We start from the raw sequence: 11,225 nt of genomic DNA, 5'->3' as shown, positions 1-11,225 counted from the left end.
CTGCTGAGTGGTTCAGGACAGAGGAAAGCCAGTTGCATAGGCTGCTCCTGGGGCTGGGCTGGGCCCTGCTGGTTCTCATTAACATTCTTGCTGCCTTCTCATTGATAACAAAATAAAGCCAATAGGATAACTCCCATCTGACTTATAATTTATGGCTTTCAGCATCACTGCTGTCCTTCAGACCTGTAATAACTGATGTGATAGATTCCAAGTCAAGATTCCATTTCAAGCTGTGGACCATTTTGTAAGCACGGTTATACTAATTATGGCATCTTGCTCTCCCCTGCTGGCTGTTTTCTTTACACTTAAGGAAATTCATTTCTTCACAAGATATTTGTTAGGTGTCTCTGTGTCAAGTTCTGGAGATAGCAGCTTAAGTTAGAATAGCATCTACACAGAAGATATGGCTGTGAGTTACCCATGACTAAGATGTCTTGGTGAACTCTGGAGAGGCCAGAAGCATCTCTGTTTATAGGAAAGGATTTCAGTGTAGTCTTTATAGAAGACTAAACTGTTTGGAAAGATGAAAAGAAAAAAAAGCATGGGAATAAAGCTTTCAAACTTTAGTTATATGCACAGAATAGAGGCATATGTGTATGAATTATAGACAAGGAGCCTAGAGGAATCTTTACTGGCATGCTGAATATTGTTTATGATGTAGGAAACAGGAGCCAATGAATGACCTGAAGGAAGAGAGAAACACAATGAGGTTAGTATTTAGGAAATTCTATTCATAAAATTGCTAAGGATGAATGGGAACGCACACACCAGGAAGAGGGAGACCAATGAGATGGCTTTGCACTATTTAACAAAAGGAGCTACAAAGCAGACTAAGACATGGAGCTCAGAGGGGCAGGGAATGGGTCTGGGCTGAGGATTTTCCAACAGGGAATTTCAAACCATTACAGGACTAGGAGTTCTGTGAAGGAGTGGCCAAGGATGTCACGTGCTGTAGGCTTACCTGCAAAGATGGCCAAGTGTCTAGCTGTTGGACTTGGCATTCAGGGGAAGACTGGCAGACCAGGTGTTCTTCGCTCCAGTGAAAGAACAAGTGTAGAAGAGCCACTGTGGTGGTTGAAGTGTGGGTAGGAAATCAAAATGCTGGGGAATTAGTACGGAATGTTATTTTGAAAGCTGTGATTACAAACACAGATTCTTTTATTCTTTCATTTTAAAAATGAGCAAACAACAATAAAAGAAAATTGGTGTGAGGTGGAGTGGAGTCAGTTCCCTGTGGTTTTCCTAGTGTTGGCTCCTTAAATTTGAAGACATACTTGCAACTTCAGAAGAACAGGCCAACCCGACTCTGCCACCATGCCTGTATTATCTTCCGTCAAGGGCAACGGTCCTGAACATTTTCTTTCTGTGTCCCTGCATCTCCTCCCTCTTCCTTGTTGAACTTTCCCCTAGTCTGCTCGGTTGATGCCATCGTAAGTTATCCTGAACAGCACTGGTGACAGCATCAGGTGCCTCTGGGCCTGGTTTTGATGCTTTTTGCTCTGGTCTCTGAATTGTACGACACTGCAGGGTCATCTTTGGATCCAGTCATCCATGTTTATGTGAACAATGCCAAGATCGGAGTCTTTCTTGCATTCATGATCTCCAAAGGAAATGAAGGGTAAGAATGTAAGTTTCGAAGCCACATTGCCTGAGTGAGGGTGAGGGGAGGGTGGGATGAGCAGTGTCTAATTTTGCTTCTGGTTGTGTGACTTTAGATGAAATTCTTCACCTCTCTTTGCTTCACTTTTTTCATCTGACCCACATAACCAATCTACAGGAATAATAACAGAACCTGTTTGTTTGCATTGTTTTAAGGAATAATTATGTTAACGTAACCACGGGGCTTACAGTGTGTTTGGCACATAGTAAACCCTCTTGCTTGTCCTTACAAATAGGGCAAATTCCAATGTGTTCCAGGAAGGGTTTCTACTTTTTTGCTGCCCTCTAGTGGCCAGTGGGCATATTGGAGGACTTACAATTGACCCTTTGTGTGCTGGATATAATGTAGAACTGACAATGATGAGGACTAATGGCAACAACATTTGCATATTAAGTTTAATCCTCAAAGTAACTCTACTGACATAGGTGGGGATCATTATTTATTTGGAATAGTGAGAACAGATACTGAGAAAAATAACTGTCCAAGATAAGCTACACACACACACACACACATACACACACACCAAATTAAATATCATATGAACTAAAGCAAGTCTTATTTGCAGCCAGGGATTCAATTTGAAAGAAATAAAAATTTATTTGTTTAGTTTAAATTCAGTTCAGAGCATATTTTGATCTGGTTTTGTTTCAGTTCAATAGTTTCATAAAACATAGTTTTGGCTTCAAATCACACAGTTTAAGTAGTTTCTCTTCCTTCCTCTTGGAAAGTTGGTTCAGTCTAGTCTACTAAAGCATTGACATTTGGGTTTGGGTCTAGCTGAACACTGTGGAATCAGGTTTAGTTCAAGTCCTCTTCAGATGGTCCAATGAATGTGAGACTTGTGGACATCTTCAGGAAATGGCCACTGCCCAACAAGAATGCGTTGTTCTGGTTTCATCAGAAACATTTGCACAGCCCTCCTGTCTGAACCTGTATGCTATCTGCTTCTCTTTAAGCGACTGTCCTGACACAGAACAAAAACGCTGAACATAGTAGTGAGCGGTAGTTCTGCAGCACGGATAGATGATCTCACTTTGCTGGACTGACTTCTAGACTTGAAAATTCATGAATTTCATCACACATTCACTCCACAGGCTTGCACCTCACAGATGGGTGGAATCTGAGGGCCCCACGATTTGTGTGCTTGTCTTGTTCTGATATAAATGTGTAGTGTGGGATTGTGCTCTTTTGAATATTAATGATATCTTACTGGTAAGTTAGCCTTTTTTTGGAAAAGGTTTTCTGAGTTCTGAGGTCATTATATTGATAATCTAAGAGAGAAGCGTCTTCCCAGCCTTATAATGCAAATATCACAGCATGTGGAAATGTGTTTAAAATTAAATTAGGTGGGGCATATCCATGTGACTGAGCAAGGGAAGCCTAAACTAAAATCCTGTCCATACTGAGCACTGTCACTGAGCACAAACTGTGAGCCAAGCCCTCAATATGTGGGGGCCACAATCTTTTCCCTTAATAGTTAACACCAATATAGAAGAATATATTTGAAGGTCAAAAATGAGGATTTAAGTGCATGAGAATCCAGGGCAATCCTGTAACTATTGCAGTAAATTTTCATGTCCGTGAGGATTGGGTTCAAATTGTAATTAAGATCAAGGCAAGGCAGAAACTCAGACACCAAGCAGACCAACAAACGTCAGGACATGTGCAGTGCCCTGGAGTCCAGAGACGTCAAGGGTCAGAACCTTTTCAAGTGGATGAAAACCAGAGAGAGGAGGGAACTGGCCTGGTGATAAAAGAAGGAAAAAGGACAAGACAAGGGGCTGGGGAAGAGCGCTAAGGCACAGCCATGAAGAGCACGCAACTGGAGGGCTCCATCATTCTATGTGGGGTCATCCCCACAGACAGCAGCACACCAACATCAGGTTCTTTGTTCTCATCCTGGGATAGAATCTGTGAATCCATCCAGCCTGAGTCGTCATGCAGGCCAAGAATGAGAGAAGCTTTGCAGCATGCACAGAGCCCCAGACACTGCAGTTTGATCATGTACCATTAGTCCAAGTCCCCATTTCAGGAACTTCTTGTGCAGCATCTCTGTTCAAATGACCACATCTGTACTTCTTGAAGCCCCCAGCTTTAAGCCAGGAACTCTCTTCTGTTACAACATTATGGCACTGAAACATCCTTTTGCTGCAGACCCAAGATTTTATCTTTTGTTCTGCCTCTGTCTCTGTGGCCACAGAGGACTATACCTACTCTTTTATCTCTACATGAGAATGGTGGAAATATTTTAAAAGAAGGGAAAATATTTAAAAGATACCCCACATGTGAAGTCTTCCATACCATATGAGAGAGAGGGAGAGACAGGGAGAGAGACAGAGAGAGAGAGAGAAGAAAGGAAGGAAGGAAGGAAGGAAGGAAGGAAGGAAGGAAGGAAGGAAGGAAGGAAGGAAGGAAGGAAGGAAGGAAGGAAACAAGCACTGAACCCAGTCAAGGCTTTATTAGAATATAACTCCATGTGTTAAGACATGCCAAGCCATGGTAACCTAGTATCCCAAATTTTACTTCTCCAAAAAAAGATGCCTTTTCTCGCTGCCACAGCCATACACAACAAACTTAAGGAATATCTTCCCTCTGTCTTTAGAACTGTGAAGAGTGAATGCCACTACCTTTTTAAAAATATGTATGTATATATACATATACATGTATATATATTTATAAATAAATATATTTATATATAAATATATATTTGTAAATAAATATATAAATAAATATATTTATATATAAATATATATTTATATATATCTAAATATATATATTACCTTTGTAGTAACAAGCTAGTATTTCTCAAAAATAAATACATATGAAAAAGGTAGCAATTAAAGGGAAGATGCTAAACACACAATTATTCCCTATAGAGCTGGGTACCACCTTTTCCGTGCCTTATGAGCACACAAAACTGCTATAGACTCTCACCTTCACTTTTACTTATAATGACAGGTTATGTCATATGTTCACCAAGGAGGCTACAGTGATCTTGAGTTCAGGTAGCTGGTAGAAATACGAGTGCTCTTTACTTCTACTCAGAAAGGAGAACTAGAAAAAGTAAGCTTTATTGAGCACCTGTCCTGGGTGTTTCATTCATCATGGTAATTTAGTAAGGAGGCATGTATCATGAAACATTTGATGGATTAAAAAACTAAGATGAGGGGGGGCAAATGGTCTCACGAGCATATAGTTAAATTTACTACTAATAACAAAAGTAAAATTTCTATGGTTTGACTGGTTCAAAATCACTATTGAATCTGAATCCCCACAGCAACAGTATTAAGAGATGACATTGGTTAGGATGGAGCCCTCATCAATGATACTAGTGCCTTAAAGGAGGCTGAGGCTAAAAGGTTAGAGAGAACGATATAAGTCATGTGAGAACATAGCATTTGTTCCCTCTGGAAGTTCCCAAGATAAACAATGTCGTGCTAGCAACAAATAGTAGCCCTGTGGTGCTTTGATCTTGGACTCCCAGCATGCAGAACAGTGAGAAACATTTCTGTCTTTATAAATAATGCAATCCCTAACAAACATAGGAATAAAATGACTCCTAATGTCATCCCACTCTACCCATAGATCAGTGCCTCACTCACTCAGACTTCATCAGTGAAGCTTCCTATTGCAGTAGACAGGAACTAACACAGAGACCCACAACTGGACAATGTGCATAGAGTGAGAGACCTTGGAGCACTCAGTCCTAAATGGAATAAAACTCCTCCCCTCAGGGATCAGGGAGCAATTCAGAAGAAGATGGAAAGATTGTAAGAGCCAGAGATAATGGATGACACCAAGGAGCACTGTCTTCCAGACACAAGACTGATGCACATATGACCCCCCAGAGCCTGTGACAGGATACATAGGGCCTACCTATACAGGTTCAAGCCAAAACTGAAAGGGATAAGTGAACAAGGGCTCCATTCCATAGTCAAGACATTATCTACAACTGATGCCTGCTTGCAAAGAAAAACTAGTTTTCTCCAATGGCAATTCTCTGGATACATTAACCACAGGTAGACTCCATGCCCAGAAATAGCTGGCCAGCACAAAACAAGCTCAATGGTATTTTTATAGACCTTTTGTTTCATAGTGCTTTGTTTGGACATTTTTTTTTTGTCTTACTGGTCTTTTGCTAGTATATTCTGGTGGAGTTTTGTTTGTGGTTTGTTTTTGTTTTTGTTCATTTTTTTAAAGAGAAAGAAAGAAAGGGGTGGAGTTGGCCACATGAAGAGGTAGGGAGGATCTGAGAGGAAGTAGGGGAGGGAAAGTATGATGAGAATGTATTGTATGATTTTTTTAATAAGAGAGAAAAAACTGCAGTCTGGGGTAATTTGTTACAATGTCATGAGCAGGCTGTGACCACGATCGCTCATTGTTTATTAGTTTTTATCATACAGTTGTCACTGTAGCTCTGACTTGTCTTTTCTGTTCATTCATTTGATCCACAAACTTGATGAATTTAGAGCTATCCTGTGGCTAGCCTGGAATTTGAAAGTAATCAAATCAATCAGTACATATGTATTGAAGTCTTATTGATAAACCCAGCAATATACTAAGTTTGGCTATGTGTAATCAACAAGGTCTAACCCACATTCATAGACCTTCTATGAAGTAGCCAAGAGCAGCGAGTAAATAAGCAGTTATAATACAGAATGATGAATGGTGGCCTGAAAGCTGTGCTATTTCCCATTCAACACATTGAGAGTTTAAATCTGGAAACATGCTCTATTAGGCCAGGTGCCAAGGAATTTCCCCTTGCAAAGCCATCAGCTCTGTAGTCCTTCTGCCCAGTCTGCATAGCACAGGACCCAAACAAGACTGAGTGGGCTGGGAATGCTAGCAGGCAAGGATTTGTAAGTGGTTATTTGGTCATGTGATCATGCAAGTGCCAATGAGTGTGTGTATACATATATGTGCATGCACACACTCCTGTGCAAAAAGGGGTTCCAGATGGCTCAGCCCTTCCAGCAACGTACTTGCCAAGGTATGAGTGACCCTTCTGTAGGGCACTGGAGAACTGGCGGGGCTTGGGGGCTGGGGTGAGTGGGGTAAGGGTGAACTGGGTGGTGGCAAAGGGAACTGCTGTGCTGTGGTCTATGAAGACAGAAACATAAATTTTGTTTTCATTAAAACAATCTTGAAATTGTTGGCAAGCCCATAAAAAGGCTAAGTTAGAGCTGTCTTGGGGCAGTTTTTCTTTGAGTTGAGTTTATTAATGTAGGTTTTTACATGGCTTTTTATTAAGAAACATATGGTACTTCAGGCTGTTTAACACCAGAGAAAAGCATCATAAAGAAACATTCTGAACGCCGATCTAACACAAACATGTACTGCTGCCTTTCACAGAAACACAAGCTATTGGACAGTTTCTTCGGGACTCCCTAGTGATCACCCACGAGAGACCTTCATTTCATTTAGAAGCTCATAGTAAGCTTTTCAGGAAGCAAAAGAACATGAATGTGCTGTGTGTGCATGTGTGTGCTTGTGCATGCATGTGTATGCTCAGGAGTGTGTGTGAGTATGTGTGTGTGTGTGTGTGTGTGTGTGTGTGTGTGTGTGTGTGTGTGTGCAGCTGAAAGCTGAAGAAGGGTGAGGATTTGACAATAGAGGTATCCTCTTATTCCAAATGCCTTATTGATCCTTCAAAAGATTTTCATAAAACACCAAGAAAGGCTGAGAATACTGCTAATTACCCAATTGGACTTTAGATAGAATAAGATTACCCCGACCTCAAAGAATTACCCAATCCCAAATGCTGGAGTCCCACTGCTGAGACACCCTGTCCTAGCTAACGATAGGGAAAGCCCTGCTGGGGACTGGATTGGTGTGCCACCATATGAGGGAACTGTTGACATTTTTCCTTCCCATCAAGGAAAGTATCAGAGAACTGGTGAGGTGACTCAGTGTGTACAAGTGCTTGCCATGCAAGCCTCGTGACCTGAGTTCGATACCCAGGACCCATGTAAAGGTGGAAAGAAGGGGCGAACTCCAAAGTGTTAGCCTCTGCCCACCACCTGTGAGCCAAGACACACACGCACTCTCCCCCCATCGTGTGTGTGTGTGTGTGTGTATGTGTGTGTGTGAGAGAGAGAGAGAGAGACAGACAGACAGACAGACAGACAGAGACAGAGAGAGGTGGGGGTGGGAGAGAGGATTTGAGGAAAGTACCAGAAGCTCACCTTGATCCCCTCCAGTCCTTTAAAGAACTAGTTAATTCATCTACTCATCTCACTGTGGAAGCAGAACATGCAGTTTCAGGTAACTTGGTAGCTGCCTTGGGAGGGTGGAGACTGGGTCTGTTGCTTTTCTACAGGCTTTCAAATGAGACACAGGAAAAGTAAGTGGTGTCCACTCGGACACAGGGAAAGAAAAGATATTTGGCATTTTTCGGCCTAGAAGGTTTTAAAACAAAACAAAACGAAAACTCCATCTTCCTTCTTGGGCAGACTGGTGTCTAAAGGTGGCAGGCAGTGTGTGTGACAAGAGCGAAGACTGCAGTGAAAACCAGCCTGGACACAAAGTTCGTTGAAAGAGGAGAGGACCAGGACCATAATTTGGTGACAGACTTCTCCAGATCAGCTGTTGCATGCCCTGGACTACTCCCCCTTGTGGACACAAGTAGACTTTCCAATTGTGTCTCCTACCTGCCTTCCTTTTGATCCAGGGTATTGGTATCCCTGTCCTCAAGGAATGATTTAGAATAAACAATGTATCATGACCTAGGAAAGAAGAGGGTAGAGGTTCAATATACACCAAGCTCCTGTTTTTATCAACATGATCTAACAATACAAGTCGTAAGTATATTCAGATCATGCAATCAGCAAGGACACTGTTCTTGATTCTGTGGCATGAAGAGGAACACAGTGTGGCTCCTGCCCTCCAAGACTCATTCTATAATAAGGGAGACAGGCGTATCGTCCACACTCCAGACTATAACTCTAATAAAAACCAGATTGGCATAAGTGCCACAATAAAGGTATTCCAAGTCAAATGCAGTGAGACAACAGGGAAGCAGAACAGAAACTGATTTTACCTGGAGCCATGTGGGAAGAGTTAGGAGAGAAAGAGGTGTTTGTGCAAGCCCTGGAGGGAGGTAGAACGCTGACAGGTGGGGAAATAAGCAGGAGGGGGAAGTCAGGAGCACATGCCTGTGGGAGAGATCCTCATTGATTTGATGTTACTGAGGCAGATAAAACATCCAAGAGAGCTATAAAGAAGCCGAGAGAGACAGGGCTGACCACAGAGCCAGTGTGCACTAGGAAGAAGAGTGTACGTCATCCTCCCTGTGGCGGTAGACTGCGGGAAGGTGTTTGGGCAGGAGAATCAGCTGTAAGGTAGAAAGGAAGTGTTTCCAGTGGCAGGCAGGGAGCATAGAAGTAGGGGGCTGGGCAAGCAGGCAGGGGATTCTTGCATATACTTACTGAAGTTTGTTTGTTTGTTTGTTGTTTGTGTTTAGAGGAACTAGAAATGAACTTCATGGTCAGGTACGAATTCAAGAGGCTGGTCAAGAACAGGGGCTTTGGTTCACGGTTTGCATGCCTACGTCCAAGTCCTCAAGCTGCTACTGTGAACTGTGCCCCAAGTCACTGAGCCTTTTCACCTCCACTTTCCTGATCTGTAAAACTGCAGAGTAAATAAAGTCTCCCATGTAAGATTGCTGTCCGAAGTTTTTACAAAAAAAAATCAAGACAGAATTATGGATAATAATAGTAAGTCATTCTGGCATCAAATTGGATAGTGTGGTGAAAGAATGGAAGTTCCCAACATGACCAATCACCAAGAATGGGGTGTGGGGATTGGGAGGGAGGTGGGGTGCCAACTCACACTCATAGCTGAGTAGCATTGGACATTGTTGGGAACAATCGGGGTCTTATTAGTTAGGCTTTAGTACAGTCAGTATTGTACTGTTTCACTTCCAGGGACTTAAAACTGCAAAGGTGGACTAGAAGGACGTCCAAGGAGTGAGGTAGTGTCTAGCAGCAGGTGCTGGGGGAAGGCTTTCCTGCTGCATTTTTAGCACAAGATGCACAATATAGAATATATTGGACAAAACCAGATGGCAATTGGAGTTTCAGTCTCTTTGTATTTAGGAGCTATGTGACCTGTGATATATACAGATACATTTTTCATTTATAAAAAGAGGGCACTGACAGCATGTCCTGTGTGAGTTTGCTGTCGGGTCTAAAGGAGTTATAATGTGAATTAACACGTAAAACTCTCGGGGCAGTATTACAGCGTGGACAAGAGAATAACAGCATCAAGGACCACTCTTTTTTTTTTTTTTTTTTTAATCACATTAACTATATGACTTTTGGTAAATCATTTGGTTTTTAATCAGTTTTTCTCTTTCATAAAATGGAAATGTTAAGAATTGCTGTGAGAGGTAAATTTAAATATGAATGTGCCTTAGAAACCACAAAATTCTATAGACACACCCCGTGATACAAAAACATGTACAGAGGAAGGCAGTCTTGGCATGAGATTGCTATGTGTGAGCAAAACCCACTCAGTGATGGTGAATGCAGTAGAAAAATTGTAACAGGCTGTGCAAATCATGGACACATCTGCCAAGCACATATCAGCGTTCACATGCAAAACAGACTTAACAGACGGGTGGACAGAGGTCTTTGTAGCCACAAACACATAAGCAGAATGCAGTTGTAAGGAGCACCAACACAGAATTAAAACAAGTTTCCAGTGGTGTAGGGCCCTGACCCTCCCATCTAGAGTAAACTGTTGCCTGCTTGCTGACCTTGACCAGATGCCTCCCTATGCTGATTCCCTGAAGGTTTCCTTCTTCAGTTGGTGTAAACAGCTTAGATGCAAGAATGTAGAACATTCGGTACAGAACTTCTACCCTCCAGGGTTCCACCATTGTGCTGTAAGCCTGTATTTAAGGTTTCCTCCCTCTTTCAATAAAGGGCATTCGGCATTCTGCTGTGGTGAATGACTCGCTGTTTCTTGTCTCTATTTTTTAATCCACAGCCCCTCGCTCATGGTGAATGGGTGGTGGTAGCGAGGGCGCACTAAGGCAACACAGTGGTTGTTTCCGGAGGTGAAGAGCAACCCAGCAGTGGTTAGTGATGGAGTGTTATGAAGAGCTGTGTGAAGGCCTTCAGACCACCCTCCCTCCTACCACGCCCATTTGCACTGACTAAATAACATCAGACAGTGTTTCCTCCTTCATTCCTAGAAAGACAGTCATTATTTTTTTTCTTTTATGATGATTAAATCAATTTATTTATTTACTTTATATCCCGACTGCAGTTTTCCCTCCCTCCTCTCTTCCCACTCTGTCCCTCCCACTCCCCTCCCCCAGTGAGCCCTAATCCACTTCTCCTTTGTTCTTTGTTCAGAAAGAGGCAGGCCTCCCATGAGTGTCAACAAAGCACAGCGTATCAAGGTGAGGTAGGACTAAGCTCCTCCCCTTGTATTAAGGCTGGGCAGGCAACCCAATATAAGGACTAGGTCCCTGAAAGCCAGACAAAGTGTTAGGGACAGCCCCTGCTCCCATTGTTAGTAGTCACACAGTAGATCAAGCGACACAACTGTCACACAC

The 11,225-nt window shown here is 42.4% G+C and overlaps 1 long non-coding RNA gene across 3 annotated transcripts; it reads right to left on the bottom strand.

Moving 5' to 3' along the window:
- Nucleotides 1-550: 550 nt before the first annotated feature.
- Nucleotides 551-10,494, bottom strand: LOC121827544 (uncharacterized). Of its 3 annotated transcripts, none has more exons than XR_013048989.1 (5): nt 10,419-10,494; nt 9,088-9,289; nt 8,311-8,385; nt 962-1,771; nt 551-683 (listed from the first exon to the last, which is right to left on the bottom strand). It is a non-coding gene; the product is annotated as an uncharacterized LOC121827544 (long non-coding RNA). The 3 variants fall into 3 exon arrangements; XR_013048990.1 differs by having other exon boundaries at nt 962-1,600; XR_013048991.1 differs by lacking the exons at nt 551-683; nt 962-1,771 and adding an exon at nt 5,994-6,147.
- Between the last annotated feature and the right edge of the window lie 731 nt (nt 10,495-11,225).

Source organism: Peromyscus maniculatus, chromosome 2, assembly GCF_049852395.1.
Source record: "Peromyscus maniculatus bairdii isolate BWxNUB_F1_BW_parent chromosome 2, HU_Pman_BW_mat_3.1, whole genome shotgun sequence".
Lineage (NCBI taxonomy): Eukaryota > Metazoa > Chordata > Mammalia > Rodentia > Cricetidae > Peromyscus > Peromyscus maniculatus.
The sequence above is the reverse complement of the archived record's forward strand: the minus strand, read 5'-3'. Positions and strand labels throughout refer to the sequence as shown.